The sequence below is a fragment of the Hyla sarda genome, unplaced genomic scaffold (genome assembly GCF_029499605.1).
Source record: "Hyla sarda isolate aHylSar1 unplaced genomic scaffold, aHylSar1.hap1 scaffold_1272, whole genome shotgun sequence".
Classification (NCBI taxonomy): Eukaryota; Metazoa; Chordata; class Amphibia; order Anura; family Hylidae; genus Hyla; species Hyla sarda.
The window spans coordinates 1-17,199 of NW_026607894.1; the positions used below are offsets into that span (position 1 = coordinate 1).

The following is a 17,199-nucleotide window of genomic DNA, read 5'->3' on the forward strand; positions in this document are numbered from 1 at the left end:
CTGGGCTGGGGGGCAGTCAACCACCAGTACACACAGCAGAACCTAAACCCATACCATTATTGCTAAGCAGCAAGACAGGGGCCCATTGCACTCCCACGGGGCCTTTTTAAATGCAATCCATAACCCGGATTTGCCAGGAACCCTTCTTACTCCTCCTACTTGCATGTGACACTGGGCTTAGGATCTGCATAGGAAACACACACACAAGCACACACCTACCTTTGTTGCCTGCAGATGCCTCCTTGGCTGTCCCCAAACGGTATCAAACCAACACCCACGGGAAGCTGTAAGCATAGAGGACATGCCTGCACCCCATTGGACTTACCTGTGTGGGTTAAACCCGGGTTATTTGACAACCTATGGCGGTGATGGTTCTGCTCAGGCAGAGCAGTGCTGATGCTCCTCATAAAGCTGTCGCTGCTGTGAAGGTTCTAGGTGACATCACAAATCCCTATGGTTACATACACAACAAAGCTGGGTTGTTGTTGTTTACACTCTGCAAGGCCTGTGGAAGTGAGTGACATCATAGCACTGTAGTTCTGAGGGTTCTAGATGGATGCAACAATCTCCTGTTGCTTCTATGAAGGCCATAATAGACGACATCACCAAACAGCTCCATAGTCACATACACAGCAAAGGAGAGATGTTGTTTACACCTAGTGATGTCAGTGGTATTGAGTGACATCACAGCACAGTGCTAAGGCTCCTGGGCCTGGACACAGCAGCGGCTGCAATATCTCAACGGAGAATACGTTTATATATATGTGTGTGTGTGCGCGTATATATATATATATATATATATATATATATATATATATATATATATATATATATATTTCTCCGCCGAAATCACTTTTAAACCCATTTCCACCTTTTTTTCCCTTCTCTTCCTCTTCCTTTTTTTTCACGTTTTTTACGTTTTTCTCCTTTTCGCCTCTTTTCTGGGCGTATTATTCTTCTTTTTCTTCTTTTTTTTCGTCTAATGCATACCCCATCAGTGCAGCAATGCTTATTCAATACCGCCAGCAGATGGAGACACTGGGGGATAATTTTCTAAGGATTTATACTGATTTTTCCTGTCTGAATTTGTCGCACAGAAAGTTGCAGGCCAAATATGTGTGACATTTCTGCGACTTTAGCTTCTAGAGCATTTTTACAACATTATACATAGGTGCTGAATACATAAAAAGCGACTGTTCAGCGACAGACAAGTCGCATCGGCTGAAAGTAGGCCAGAATGTCAGTCCATGTTGGAGCAGGTTTAGATACAGTCTAAAGTATAGATCTCAAAGTCTGTGCACAGAATTTAGCAAGGGCCTCGCACCTTCTGATGCATCAGGTAGGTGCACAATAGCATAGCCTAACCCTCTGTACTTTGGTCTATATTGATGCGGGACATAGACAGCCAGCTGATGACCAATCCATTAGTGCAATGGATGGCTGGAAGCATTTGTCTTTGCCTTTGCAATACCACAGAAGCAATGCATGGTCAATGTACAGCAATGACACACCTGTGTGAACAGCCAGGAGACCCCCCCCCCCCCCCCCCCATGTTATGTTACATAGTTACATAGTTAGTACGGTCGAAAAAAGACATATGTCCATCAAGTTCAACCAGGGAATTAAGGGGTAGGGGTGTGGCGCGATATTGGGGAAGGGATGAGATTTTATATTTCTTCATAAGCATTAATCTTATTTTGTCAATTAGGAACATTCAGCACCCACCCGCTATCAAGGCAGCTGCCTATCATGTCATGCCCTACCTGCACAGGTGTGCTGGCTACTCAAATGATCCAATTAAGGAGGCCATTTAGTCAGCAGCAGCAGAAGTCCTGTGCCTGGACGCTCCAACAGCGGCCAGACACAAGCAGAAGCAGAAGCAGCAGAAGCAGCAGCAGCACCACCTTTTGTTTTTTGGCTGCAGCAGCAGCAAGGCCCACAGGGCTGGCTAGCTGGCTAGCCAGCAAGCAGGTAGCAATGAAAGTAGGAATCTTTCTTTTTAACCCTGTAAGGGGGTGGTGCACTGTACCCGAAGATACTGCTATATCGGGTCAATGCATAGGGCGACGGAAGCAAGCTTCGAAATCGGCCCCCGTTCTCAAAAATCCATTTAATATATGGTCCCCAGATAGGGGACGTATCAGATATTAAACTGATAAGAACAGATACTACACTTGATCTTAGCCAAAAGGCCGAGAAGCGATAACCGTGAAAGGGGCGGGCCCAACAAGGTGCCCTTCATGGGCACTATCACTGCTTGCTGTCAGGGAGGCTGCCAGACAATTTTCCATGCACACTCTGGGCTGGGGGGCAGTCAACCACCAGTACACACAGCAGAACCTAAACCCATACCATTATTGCTAAGCAGCAAGACAGGGGCCCATTGCACTCCCACGGGGCCTTTTTAAATGCAATCCATAACCCGGATTTGCCAGGAACCCTTCTTACTCCTCCTACTTGCATGTGACACTGGGCTTAGGATCTGCATAGGAAACACACACACAAGCACACACCTACCTTTGTTGCCTGCAGATGCCTCCTTGGCTGTCCCCAAACGGTATCAAACCAACACCCACGGGAAGCTGTAAGCATAGAGGACATGCCTGCACCCCATTGGACTTACCTGTGTGGGTTAAACCCGGGTTATTTGACAACCTATGGCGGTGATGGTTCTGCTCAGGCAGAGCAGTGCTGATGCTCCTCATAAAGCTGTCGCTGCTGTGAAGGTTCTAGGTGACATCACAAATCCCTATGGTTACATACACAACAAAGCTGGGTTGTTGTTGTTTACACTCTGCAAGGCCTGTGGAAGTGAGTGACATCATAGCACTGTAGTTCTGAGGGTTCTAGATGGATGCAACAATCTCCTGTTGCTTCTATGAAGGCCATAATAGACGACATCACCAAACAGCTCCATAGTCACATACACAGCAAAGGAGAGATGTTGTTTACACCTAGTGATGTCAGTGGTATTGAGTGACATCACAGCACAGTGCTAAGGCTCCTGGGCCTGGACACAGCAGCGGCTGCAATATCTCAACGGAGAATACGTTTATATATATGTGTGTGTGTGCGCGTATATATATATATATATATATATATATATATATATATATATATATATTTCTCCGCCGAAATCACTTTTAAACCCATTTCCACCTTTTTTTCCCTTCTCTTCCTCTTCCTTTTTTTTCACGTTTTTTACGTTTTTCTCCTTTTCGCCTCTTTTCTGGGCGTATTATTCTTCTTTTTCTTCTTTTTTTTCGTCTAATGCATACCCCATCAGTGCAGCAATGCTTATTCAATACCGCCAGCAGATGGAGACACTGGGGGATAATTTTCTAAGGATTTATACTGATTTTTCCTGTCTGAATTTGTCGCACAGAAAGTTGCAGGCCAAATATGTGTGACATTTCTGCGACTTTAGCTTCTAGAGCATTTTTACAACATTATACATAGGTGCTGAATACATAAAAAGCGACTGTTCAGCGACAGACAAGTCGCATCGGCTGAAAGTAGGCCAGAATGTCAGTCCATGTTGGAGCAGGTTTAGATACAGTCTAAAGTATAGATCTCAAAGTCTGTGCACAGAATTTAGCAAGGGCCTCGCACCTTCTGATGCATCAGGTAGGTGCACAATAGCATAGCCTAACCCTCTGTACTTTGGTCTATATTGATGCGGGACATAGACAGCCAGCTGATGACCAATCCATTAGTGCAATGGATGGCTGGAAGCATTTGTCTTTGCCTTTGCAATACCACAGAAGCAATGCATGGTCAATGTACAGCAATGACACACCTGTGTGAACAGCCAGGAGACCCCCCCCCCCCCCCCCCATGTTATGTTACATAGTTACATAGTTAGTACGGTCGAAAAAAGACATATGTCCATCAAGTTCAACCAGGGAATTAAGGGGTAGGGGTGTGGCGCGATATTGGGGAAGGGATGAGATTTTATATTTCTTCATAAGCATTAATCTTATTTTGTCAATTAGGAACATTCAGCACCCACCCGCTATCAAGGCAGCTGCCTATCATGTCATGCCCTACCTGCACAGGTGTGCTGGCTACTCAAATGATCCAATTAAGGAGGCCATTTAGTCAGCAGCAGCAGAAGTCCTGTGCCTGGACGCTCCAACAGCGGCCAGACACAAGCAGAAGCAGAAGCAGCAGAAGCAGCAGCAGCACCACCTTTTGTTTTTTGGCTGCAGCAGCAGCAAGGCCCACAGGGCTGGCTAGCTGGCTAGCCAGCAAGCAGGTAGCAATGAAAGTAGGAATCTTTCTTTTTAACCCTGTAAGGGGGTGGTGCACTGTACCCGAAGATACTGCTATATCGGGTCAATGCATAGGGCGACGGAAGCAAGCTTCGAAATCGGCCCCCGTTCTCAAAAATCCATTTAATATATGGTCCCCAGATAGGGGACGTATCAGATATTAAACTGATAAGAACAGATACTACACTTGATCTTAGCCAAAAGGCCGAGAAGCGATAACCATGAAAGGGGCGGGCCCAACAAGGTGCCCTTCATGGGCACTATCACTGCTTGCTGTCAGGGAGGCTGCCAGACAATTTTCCATGCACACTCTGGGCTGGGGGGCAGTCAACCACCAGTACACACAGCAGAACCTAAACCCATACCATTATTGCTAAGCAGCAAGACAGGGGCCCATTGCACTCCCACGGGGCCTTTTTAAATGCAATCCATAACCCGGATTTGCCAGGAACCCTTCTTACTCCTCCTACTTGCATGTGACACTGGGCTTAGGATCTGCATAGGAAACACACACACAAGCACACACCTACCTTTGTTGCCTGCAGATGCCTCCTTGGCTGTCCCCAAACGGTATCAAACCAACACCCACGGGAAGCTGTAAGCATAGAGGACATGCCTGCACCCCATTGGACTTACCTGTGTGGGTTAAACCCGGGTTATTTGACAACCTATGGCGGTGATGGTTCTGCTCAGGCAGAGCAGTGCTGATGCTCCTCATAAAGCTGTCGCTGCTGTGAAGGTTCTAGGTGACATCACAAATCCCTATGGTTACATACACAACAAAGCTGGGTTGTTGTTGTTTACACTCTGCAAGGCCTGTGGAAGTGAGTGACATCATAGCACTGTAGTTCTGAGGGTTCTAGATGGATGCAACAATCTCCTGTTGCTTCTATGAAGGCCATAATAGACGACATCACCAAACAGCTCCATAGTCACATACACAGCAAAGGAGAGATGTTGTTTACACCTAGTGATGTCAGTGGTATTGAGTGACATCACAGCACAGTGCTAAGGCTCCTGGGCCTGGACACAGCAGCGGCTGCAATATCTCAACGGAGAATACGTTTATATATATGTGTGTGTGTGCGCGTATATATATATATATATATATATATATATATATATATATATATTTCTCCGCCGAAATCACTTTTAAACCCATTTCCACCTTTTTTTCCCTTCTCTTCCTCTTACTTTTTTTTCACGTTTTTTTACGTTTTTCTCCTTTTCGCCTCTTTTCTGGGCGTATTATTCTTCTTTTTCTTCTTTTTTTTCGTCTAATGCATACCCCATCAGTGCAGCAATGCTTATTCAATACCGCCAGCAGATGGAGACACTGGGGGATAATTTTCTAAGGATTTATACTGATTTTTCCTGTCTGAATTTGTCGCACAGAAAGTTGCAGGCCAAATATGTGTGACATTTCTGCGACTTTAGCTTCTAGAGCATTTTTACAACATTATACATAGGTGCTGAATACATAAAAAGCGACTGTTCAGCGACAGACAAGTCGCATCGGCTGAAAGTAGGCCAGAATGTCAGTCCATGTTGGAGCAGGTTTAGATACAGTCTAAAGTATAGATCTCAAAGTCTGTGCACAGAATTTAGCAAGGGCCTCGCACCTTCTGATGCATCAGGTAGGTGCACAATAGCATAGCCTAACCCTCTGTACTTTGGTCTATATTGATGCGGGACATAGACAGCCAGCTGATGACCAATCCATTAGTGCAATGGATGGCTGGAAGCATTTGTCTTTGCCTTTGCAATACCACAGAAGCAATGCATGGTCAATGTACAGCAATGACACACCTGTGTGAACAGCCAGGAGACCCCCCCCCCCCCATGTTATGTTACATAGTTACATAGTTAGTACGGTCGAAAAAAGACATATGTCCATCAAGTTCAACCAGGGAATTAAGGGGTAGGGGTGTGGCGCGATATTGGGGAAGGGATGAGATTTTATATTTCTTCATAAGCATTAATCTTATTTTGTCAATTAGGAACATTCAGCACCCACCCGCTATCAAGGCAGCTGCCTATCATGTCATGCCCTACCTGCACAGGTGTGCTGGCTACTCAAATGATCCAATTAAGGAGGCCATTTAGTCAGCAGCAGCAGAAGTCCTGTGCCTGGACGCTCCAACAGCGGCCAGACACAAGCAGAAGCAGAAGCAGCAGAAGCAGCAGCAGCACCACCTTTTGTTTTTTGGCTGCAGCAGCAGCAAGGCCCACAGGGCTGGCTAGCTGGCTAGCCAGCAAGCAGGTAGCAATGAAAGTAGGAATCTTTCTTTTTAACCCTGTAAGGGGGTGGTGCACTGTACCCGAAGATACTGCCATATCGGGTCAATGCATAGGGCGACGGAAGCAAGCTTCGAAATCGGCCCCCGTTCTCAAAAATCCATTTAATATATGGTCCCCAGATAGGGGACGTATCAGATATTAAACTGATAAGAACAGATACTACACTTGATCTTAGCCAAAAGGCCGAGAAGCGATAACCGTGAAAGGGGCGGGCCCAACAAGGTGCCCTTCATGGGCACTATCACTGCTTGCTGTCAGGGAGGCTGCCAGACAATTTTCCATGCACACTCTGGGCTGGGGGGCAGTCAACCACCAGTACACACAGCAGAACCTAAACCCATACCATTATTGCTAAGCAGCAAGACAGGGGCCCATTGCACTCCCACGGGGCCTTTTTAAATGCAATCCATAACCCGGATTTGCCAGGAACCCTTCTTACTCCTCCTACTTGCATGTGACACTGGGCTTAGGATCTGCATAGGAAACACACACACAAGCACACACCTACCTTTGTTGCCTGCAGATGCCTCCTTGGCTGTCCCCAAACGGTATCAAACCAACACCCACGGGAAGCTGTAAGCATAGAGGACATGCCTGCACCCCATTGGACTTACCTGTGTGGGTTAAACCCGGGTTATTTGACAACCTATGGCGGTGATGGTTCTGCTCAGGCAGAGCAGTGCTGATGCTCCTCATAAAGCTGTCGCTGCTGTGAAGGTTCTAGGTGACATCACAAATCCCTATGGTTACATACACAACAAAGCTGGGTTGTTGTTGTTTACACTCTGCAAGGCCTGTGGAAGTGAGTGACATCATAGCACTGTAGTTCTGAGGGTTCTAGATGGATGCAACAATCTCCTGTTGCTTCTATGAAGGCCATAATAGACGACATCACCAAACAGCTCCATAGTCACATACACAGCAAAGGAGAGATGTTGTTTACACCTAGTGATGTCAGTGGTATTGAGTGACATCACAGCACAGTGCTAAGGCTCCTGGGCCTGGACACAGCAGCGGCTGCAATATCTCAACGGAGAATACGTTTATATATATGTGTGTGTGTGCGCGTATATATATATATATATATATATATATATATATATATATATATATATTTCTCCGCCGAAATCACTTTTAAACCCATTTCCACCTTTTTTTCCCTTCTCTTCCTCTTACTTTTTTTTCACGTTTTTTTACGTTTTTCTCCTTTTCGCCTCTTTTCTGGGCATATTATTCTTCTTTTTCTTCTTTTTTTTCGTCTAATGCATACCCCATCAGTGCAGCAATGCTTATTCAATACCGCCAGCAGATGGAGACACTGGGGGATAATTTTCTAAGGATTTATACTGATTTTTCCTGTCTGAATTTGTCGCACAGAAAGTTGCAGGCCAAATATGTGTGACATTTCTGCGACTTTAGCTTCTAGAGCATTTTTACAACATTATACATAGGTGCTGAATACATAAAAAGCGACTGTTCAGCGACAGACAAGTCGCATCGGCTGAAAGTAGGCCAGAATGTCAGTCCATGTTGGAGCAGGTTTAGATACAGTCTAAAGTATAGATCTCAAAGTCTGTGCACAGAATTTAGCAAGGGCCTCGCACCTTCTGATGCATCAGGTAGGTGCACAATAGCATAGCCTAACCCTCTGTACTTTGGTCTATATTGATGCGGGACATAGACAGCCAGCTGATGACCAATCCATTAGTGCAATGGATGGCTGGAAGCATTTGTCTTTGCCTTTGCAATACCACAGAAGCAATGCATGGTCAATGTACAGCAATGACACACCTGTGTGAACAGCCAGGAGACCCCCCCCCCCATGTTATGTTACATAGTTACATAGTTAGTACGGTCGAAAAAAGACATATGTCCATCAAGTTCAACCAGGGAATTAAGGGGTAGGGGTGTGGCGCGATATTGGGGAAGGGATGAGATTTTATATTTCTTCATAAGCATTAATCTTATTTTGTCAATTAGGAACATTCAGCACCCACCCGCTATCAAGGCAGCTGCCTATCATGTCATGCCCTACCTGCACAGGTGTGCTGGCTACTCAAATGATCCAATTAAGGAGGCCATTTAGTCAGCAGCAGCAGAAGTCCTGTGCCTGGACGCTCCAACAGCGGCCAGACACAAGCAGAAGCAGAAGCAGCAGAAGCAGCAGCAGCACCACCTTTTGTTTTTTGGCTGCAGCAGCAGCAAGGCCCACAGGGCTGGCTAGCTGGCTAGCCAGCAAGCAGGTAGCAATGAAAGTAGGAATCTTTCTTTTTAACCCTGTAAGGGGGTGGTGCACTGTACCCGAAGATACTGCCATATCGGGTCAATGCATAGGGCGACGGAAGCAAGCTTCGAAATCGGCCCCCGTTCTCAAAAATCCATTTAATATATGGTCCCCAGATAGGGGACGTATCAGATATTAAACTGATAAGAACAGATACTACACTTGATCTTAGCCAAAAGGCCGAGAAGCGATAACCGTGAAAGGGGCGGGCCCAACAAGGTGCCCTTCATGGGCACTATCACTGCTTGCTGTCAGGGAGGCTGCCAGACAATTTTCCATGCACACTCTGGGCTGGGGGGCAGTCAACCACCAGTACACACAGCAGAACCTAAACCCATACCATTATTGCTAAGCAGCAAGACAGGGGCCCATTGCACTCCCACGGGGCCTTTTTAAATGCAATCCATAACCCGGATTTGCCAGGAACCCTTCTTACTCCTCCTACTTGCATGTGACACTGGGCTTAGGATCTGCATAGGAAACACACACACAAGCACACACCTACCTTTGTTGCCTGCAGATGCCTCCTTGGCTGTCCCCAAACGGTATCAAACCAACACCCACGGGAAGCTGTAAGCATAGAGGACATGCCTGCACCCCATTGGACTTACCTGTGTGGGTTAAACCCGGGTTATTTGACAACCTATGGCGGTGATGGTTCTGCTCAGGCAGAGCAGTGCTGATGCTCCTCATAAAGCTGTCGCTGCTGTGAAGGTTCTAGGTGACATCACAAATCCCTATGGTTACATACACAACAAAGCTGGGTTGTTGTTGTTTACACTCTGCAAGGCCTGTGGAAGTGAGTGACATCATAGCACTGTAGTTCTGAGGGTTCTAGATGGATGCAACAATCTCCTGTTGCTTCTATGAAGGCCATAATAGACGACATCACCAAACAGCTCCATAGTCACATACACAGCAAAGGAGAGATGTTGTTTACACCTAGTGATGTCAGTGGTATTGAGTGACATCACAGCACAGTGCTAAGGCTCCTGGGCCTGGACACAGCAGCGGCTGCAATATCTCAACGGAGAATACGTTTATATATATGTGTGTGTGTGCGCGTATATATATATATATATATATATATATATATATATATATATATATATTTCTCCGCCGAAATCACTTTTAAACCCATTTCCACCTTTTTTTCCCTTCTCTTCCTCTTACTTTTTTTTCACGTTTTTTTACGTTTTTCTCCTTTTCGCCTCTTTTCTGGGCGTATTATTCTTCTTTTTCTTCTTTTTTTTCGTCTAATGCATACCCCATCAGTGCAGCAATGCTTATTCAATACCGCCAGCAGATGGAGACACTGGGGGATAATTTTCTAAGGATTTATACTGATTTTTCCTGTCTGAATTTGTCGCACAGAAAGTTGCAGGCCAAATATGTGTGACATTTCTGCGACTTTAGCTTCTAGAGCATTTTTACAACATTATACATAGGTGCTGAATACATAAAAAGCGACTGTTCAGCGACAGACAAGTCGCATCGGCTGAAAGTAGGCCAGAATGTCAGTCCATGTTGGAGCAGGTTTAGATACAGTCTAAAGTATAGATCTCAAAGTCTGTGCACAGAATTTAGCAAGGGCCTCGCACCTTCTGATGCATCAGGTAGGTGCACAATAGCATAGCCTAACCCTCTGTACTTTGGTCTATATTGATGCGGGACATAGACAGCCAGCTGATGACCAATCCATTAGTGCAATGGATGGCTGGAAGCATTTGTCTTTGCCTTTGCAATACCACAGAAGCAATGCATGGTCAATGTACAGCAATGACACACCTGTGTGAACAGCCAGGAGACCCCCCCCCATGTTATGTTACATAGTTACATAGTTAGTACGGTCGAAAAAAGACATATGTCCATCAAGTTCAACCAGGGAATTAAGGGGTAGGGGTGTGGCGCGATATTGGGGAAGGGATGAGATTTTATATTTCTTCATAAGCATTAATCTTATTTTGTCAATTAGGAACATTCAGCACCCACCCGCTATCAAGGCAGCTGCCTATCATGTCATGCCCTACCTGCACAGGTGTGCTGGCTACTCAAATGATCCAATTAAGGAGGCCATTTAGTCAGCAGCAGCAGAAGTCCTGTGCCTGGACGCTCCAACAGCGGCCAGACACAAGCAGAAGCAGAAGCAGCAGAAGCAGCAGCAGCACCACCTTTTGTTTTTTGGCTGCAGCAGCAGCAAGGCCCACAGGGCTGGCTAGCTGGCTAGCCAGCAAGCAGGTAGCAATGAAAGTAGGAATCTTTCTTTTTAACCCTGTAAGGGGGTGGTGCACTGTACCCGAAGATACTGCCATATCGGGTCAATGCATAGGGCGACGGAAGCAAGCTTCGAAATCGGCCCCCGTTCTCAAAAATCCATTTAATATATGGTCCCCAGATAGGGGACGTATCAGATATTAAACTGATAAGAACAGATACTACACTTGATCTTAGCCAAAAGGCCGAGAAGCGATAACCGTGAAAGGGGCGGGCCCAACAAGGTGCCCTTCATGGGCACTATCACTGCTTGCTGTCAGGGAGGCTGCCAGACAATTTTCCATGCACACTCTGGGCTGGGGGGCAGTCAACCACCAGTACACACAGCAGAACCTAAACCCATACCATTATTGCTAAGCAGCAAGACAGGGGCCCATTGCACTCCCACGGGGCCTTTTTAAATGCAATCCATAACCCGGATTTGCCAGGAACCCTTCTTACTCCTCCTACTTGCATGTGACACTGGGCTTAGGATCTGCATAGGAAACACACACACAAGCACACACCTACCTTTGTTGCCTGCAGATGCCTCCTTGGCTGTCCCCAAACGGTATCAAACCAACACCCACGGGAAGCTGTAAGCATAGAGGACATGCCTGCATCCCATTGGACTTACCTGTGTGGGTTAAACCCGGGTTATTTGACAACCTATGGCGGTGATGGTTCTGCTCAGGCAGAGCAGTGCTGATGCTCCTCATAAAGCTGTCGCTGCTGTGAAGGTTCTAGGTGACATCACAAATCCCTATGGTTACATACACAACAAAGCTGGGTTGTTGTTGTTTACACTCTGCAAGGCCTGTGGAAGTGAGTGACATCATAGCACTGTAGTTCTGAGGGTTCTAGATGGATGCAACAATCTCCTGTTGCTTCTATGAAGGCCATAATAGACGACATCACCAAACAGCTCCATAGTCACATACACAGCAAAGGAGAGATGTTGTTTACACCTAGTGATGTCAGTGGTATTGAGTGACATCACAGCACAGTGCTAAGGCTCCTGGGCCTGGACACAGCAGCGGCTGCAATATCTCAACGGAGAATACGTTTATATATATGTGTGTGTGTGCGCGTATATATATATATATATATATATATATATATATATATATATATATATTTCTCCGCCGAAATCACTTTTAAACCCATTTCCACCTTTTTTTCCCTTCTCTTCCTCTTACTTTTTTTTCACGTTTTTTTACGTTTTTCTCCTTTTCGCCTCTTTTCTGGGCGTATTATTCTTCTTTTTCTTCTTTTTTTTCGTCTAATGCATACCCCATCAGTGCAGCAATGCTTATTCAATACCGCCAGCAGATGGAGACACTGGGGGATAATTTTCTAAGGATTTATACTGATTTTTCCTGTCTGAATTTGTCGCACAGAAAGTTGCAGGCCAAATATGTGTGACATTTCTGCGACTTTAGCTTCTAGAGCATTTTTACAACATTATACATAGGTGCTGAATACATAAAAAGCGACTGTTCAGCGACAGACAAGTCGCATCGGCTGAAAGTAGGCCAAAAGACATATGTCCATCAAGTTCAACCAGGGAATTAAGGGGTAGGGGTGTGGCGCGATATTGGGGAAGGGATGAGATTTTATATTTCTTCATAAGCATTAATCTTATTTTGTCAATTAGGAACATTCAGCACCCACCCGCTATCAAGGCAGCTGCCTATCATGTCATGCCCTACCTGCACAGGTGTGCTGGCTACTCAAATGATCCAATTAAGGAGGCCATTTAGTCAGCAGCAGCAGAAGTCCTGTGCCTGGACGCTCCAACAGCGGCCAGACACAAGCAGAAGCAGAAGCAGCAGAAGCAGCAGCAGCAGCACCACCTTTTGTTTTTTGGCTGCAGCAGCAGCAAGGCCCACAGGGCTGGCTAGCTGGCTAGCCAGCAAGCAGGTAGCAATGAAAGTAGGAATCTTTCTTTTTAACCCTGTAAGGGGGTGGTGCACTGTACCCGAAGATACTGCCATATCGGGTCAATGCATAGGGCGACGGAAGCAAGCTTCGAAATCGGCCCCCGTTCTCAAAAATCCATTTAATATATGGTCCCCAGATAGGGGACGTATCAGATATTAAACTGATAAGAACAGATACTACACTTGATCTTAGCCAAAAGGCCGAGAAGCGATAACCGTGAAAGGGGCGGGCCCAACAAGGTGCCCTTCATGGGCACTATCACTGCTTGCTGTCAGGGAGGCTGCCAGACAATTTTCCATGCACACTCTGGGCTGGGGGGCAGTCAACCACCAGTACACACAGCAGAACCTAAACCCATACCATTATTGCTAAGCAGCAAGACAGGGGCCCATTGCACTCCCACGGGGCCTTTTTAAATGCAATCCATAACCCGGATTTGCCAGGAACCCTTCTTACTCCTCCTACTTGCATGTGACACTGGGCTTAGGATCTGCATAGGAAACACACACACAAGCACACACCTACCTTTGTTGCCTGCAGATGCCTCCTTGGCTGTCCCCAAACGGTATCAAACCAACACCCACGGGAAGCTGTAAGCATAGAGGACATGCCTGCACCCCATTGGACTTACCTGTGTGGGTTAAACCCGGGTTATTTGACAACCTATGGCGGTGATGGTTCTGCTCAGGCAGAGCAGTGCTGATGCTCCTCATAAAGCTGTCGCTGCTGTGAAGGTTCTAGGTGACATCACAAATCCCTATGGTTACATACACAACAAAGCTGGGTTGTTGTTGTTTACACTCTGCAAGGCCTGTGGAAGTGAGTGACATCATAGCACTGTAGTTCTGAGGGTTCTAGATGGATGCAACAATCTCCTGTTGCTTCTATGAAGGCCATAATAGACGACATCACCAAACAGCTCCATAGTCACATACACAGCAAAGGAGAGATGTTGTTTACACCTAGTGATGTCAGTGGTATTGAGTGACATCACAGCACAGTGCTAAGGCTCCTGGGCCTGGACACAGCAGCGGCTGCAATATCTCAACGGAGAATACGTTTATATATATGTGTGTGTGCGCGTATATATATATATATATATATATATATATATATATATATATATATATATATTTCTCCGCCGAAATCACTTTTAAACCCATTTCCACCTTTTTTTCCCTTCTCTTCCTCTTACTTTTTTTTCACGTTTTTTTACGTTTTTCTCCTTTTCGCCTCTTTTCTGGGCGTATTATTCTTCTTTTTCTTCTTTTTTTCGTCTAATGCATACCCCATCAGTGCAGCAATGCTTATTCAATACCGCCAGCAGATGGAGACACTGGGGGATAATTTTCTAAGGATTTATACTGATTTTTCCTGTCTGAATTTGTCGCACAGAAAGTTGCAGGCCAAATATGTGTGACATTTCTGCGACTTTAGCTTCTAGAGCATTTTTACAACATTATACATAGGTGCTGAATACATAAAAAGCGACTGTTCAGCGACAGACAAGTCGCATCGGCTGAAAGTAGGCCAGAATGTCAGTCCATGTTGGAGCAGGTTTAGATACAGTCTAAAGTATAGATCTCAAAGTCTGTGCACAGAATTTAGCAAGGGCCTCGCACCTTCTGATGCATCAGGTAGGTGCACAATAGCATAGCCTAACCCTCTGTACTTTGGTCTATATTGATGCGGGACATAGACAGCCAGCTGATGACCAATCCATTAGTGCAATGGATGGCTGGAAGCATTTGTCTTTGCCTTTGCAATACCACAGAAGCAATGCATGGTCAATGTACAGCAATGACACACCTGTGTGAACAGCCAGGAGACCCCCCCCCATGTTATGTTACATAGTTACATAGTTAGTACGGTCGAAAAAAGACATATGTCCATCAAGTTCAACCAGGGAATTAAGGGGTAGGGGTGTGGCGCGATATTGGGGAAGGGATGAGATTTTATATTTCTTCATAAGCATTAATCTTATTTTGTCAATTAGGAACATTCAGCACCCACCCGCTATCAAGGCAGCTGCCTATCATGTCATGCCCTACCTGCACAGGTGTGCTGGCTACTCAAATGATCCAATTAAGGAGGCCATTTAGTCAGCAGCAGCAGAAGTCCTGTGCCTGGACGCTCCAACAGCAGCCAGACACAAGCAGAAGCAGCAGCAGCACCACCTTTTGTTTTTTGGCTGCAGCAGCAGCAAGGCCCACAGGGCTGGCTAGCTGGCTAGCCAGCAAGCAGGTAGCAATGAAAGTAGGAATCTTTCTTTTTAACCCTGTAAGGGGGTGGTGCACTGTACCCGAAGATACTGCCATATCGGGTCAATGCATAGGGCGACGGAAGCAAGCTTCGAAATCGGCCCCCGTTCTCAAAAATCCATTTAATATATGGTCCCCAGATAGGGGACGTATCAGATATTAAACTGATAAGAACAGATACTACACTTGATCTTAGCCAAAAGGCCGAGAAGCGATAACCGTGAAAGGGGCGGGCCCAACAAGGTGCCCTTCATGGGCACTATCACTGCTTGCTGTCAGGGAGGCTGCCAGACAATTTTCCATGCACACTTTGGGCTGGGGGGCAGTCAACCACCAGTACACACAGCAGAACCTAAACCCATACCATTATTGCTAAGCAGCAAGACAGGGGCCCATTGCACTCCCACGGGGCCTTTTTAAATGCAATCCATAACCCGGATTTGCCAGGAACCCTTCTTACTCCTCCTACTTGCATGTGACACTGGGCTTAGGATCTGCATAGGAAACACACACACAAGCACACACCTACCTTTGTTGCCTGCAGATGCCTCCTTGGCTGTCCCCAAACGGTATCAAACCAACACCCACGGGAAGCTGTAAGCATAGAGGACATGCCTGCATCCCATTGGACTTACCTGTGTGGGTTAAACCCGGGTTATTTGACAACCTATGGCGGTGATGGTTCTGCTCAGGCAGAGCAGTGCTGATGCTCCTCATAAAGCTGTCGCTGCTGTGAAGGTTCTAGGTGACATCACAAATCCCTATGGTTACATACACAACAAAGCTGGGTTGTTGTTGTTTACACTCTGCAAGGCCTGTGGAAGTGAGTGACATCATAGCACTGTAGTTCTGAGGGTTCTAGATGGATGCAACAATCTCCTGTTGCTTCTATGAAGGCCATAATAGACGACATCACCAAACAGCTCCATAGTCACATACACAGCAAAGGAGAGATGTTGTTTACACCTAGTGATGTCAGTGGTATTGAGTGACATCACAGCACAGTGCTAAGGCTCCTGGGCCTGGACACAGCAGCGGCTGCAATATCTCAACGGAGAATACGTTTATATATATGTGTGTGTGTGCGCGTATATATATATATATATATATATATATATATATATATATATATATTTCTCCGCCGAAATCACTTTTAAACCCATTTCCACCTTTTTTTCCCTTCTCTTCCTCTTACTTTTTTTTCACGTTTTTTTACGTTTTTCTCCTTTTCGCCTCTTTTCTGGGCGTATTATTCTTCTTTTTCTTCTTTTTTTTCGTCTAATGCATACCCCATCAGTGCAGCAATGCTTATTCAATACCGCCAGCAGATGGAGACACTGGGGGATAATTTTCTAAGGATTTATACTGATTTTTCCTGTCTGAATTTGTCGCACAGAAAGTTGCAGGCCAAATATGTGTGACATTTCTGCGACTTTAGCTTCTAGAGCATTTTTACAACATTATACATAGGTGCTGAATACATAAAAAGCGACTGTTCAGCGACAGACAAGTCGCATCGGCTGAAAGTAGGCCAGAATGTCAGTCCATGTTGGAGCAGGTTTAGATACAGTCTAAAGTATAGATCTCAAAGTCTGTGCACAGAATTTAGCAAGGGCCTCGCACCTTCTGATGCATCAGGTAGGTGCACAATAGCATAGCCTAACCCTCTGTACTTTGGTCTATATTGATGCGGGACATAGACAGCCAGCTGATGACCAATCCATTAGTGCAATGGATGGCTGGAAGCATTTGTCTTTGCCTTTGCAATACCACAGAAGCAATGCATGGTCAATGTACAGCAATGACACACCTGTGTGAACAGCCAGGAGACCCCCCCCCCCCCCATGTTATGTTACATAGTTACATAGTTAGTACGGTCGAA

The 17,199-nt window shown here is 45.8% G+C and overlaps 7 non-coding genes across 7 annotated transcripts; all 7 read right to left on the minus strand.

Annotated features, from left to right (window-relative positions):
* Window positions 1-2,013: 2,013 nt before the first annotated feature.
* On the minus strand, window positions 2,014-2,204 carry LOC130304399 (U2 spliceosomal RNA). Its single transcript, XR_008854169.1, has one exon. It is a non-coding gene; the product is annotated as a U2 spliceosomal RNA (small nuclear RNA).
* A 2,096-nt stretch (window positions 2,205-4,300) lies between these two features.
* Window positions 4,301-4,491, minus strand: LOC130304410 (U2 spliceosomal RNA). The gene has a single exon (XR_008854180.1). It is a non-coding gene; the product is annotated as a U2 spliceosomal RNA (small nuclear RNA).
* A 2,088-nt stretch (window positions 4,492-6,579) lies between these two features.
* Window positions 6,580-6,770, minus strand: LOC130304421 (U2 spliceosomal RNA). Its single transcript, XR_008854191.1, has one exon. It is a non-coding gene; the product is annotated as a U2 spliceosomal RNA (small nuclear RNA).
* A 2,090-nt stretch (window positions 6,771-8,860) lies between these two features.
* LOC130304432 (U2 spliceosomal RNA) lies at window positions 8,861-9,051 on the minus strand. The gene has a single exon (XR_008854202.1). It is a non-coding gene; the product is annotated as a U2 spliceosomal RNA (small nuclear RNA).
* Window positions 9,052-11,139: 2,088 nt separating this feature from the next.
* Window positions 11,140-11,330, minus strand: LOC130304439 (U2 spliceosomal RNA). The gene has a single exon (XR_008854205.1). It is a non-coding gene; the product is annotated as a U2 spliceosomal RNA (small nuclear RNA).
* Window positions 11,331-13,077: 1,747 nt separating this feature from the next.
* LOC130304400 (U2 spliceosomal RNA) lies at window positions 13,078-13,268 on the minus strand. Its single transcript, XR_008854170.1, has one exon. It is a non-coding gene; the product is annotated as a U2 spliceosomal RNA (small nuclear RNA).
* Window positions 13,269-15,342: 2,074 nt separating this feature from the next.
* On the minus strand, window positions 15,343-15,533 carry LOC130304401 (U2 spliceosomal RNA). Its single transcript, XR_008854171.1, has one exon. It is a non-coding gene; the product is annotated as a U2 spliceosomal RNA (small nuclear RNA).
* Window positions 15,534-17,199: the final 1,666 nt, after the last annotated feature.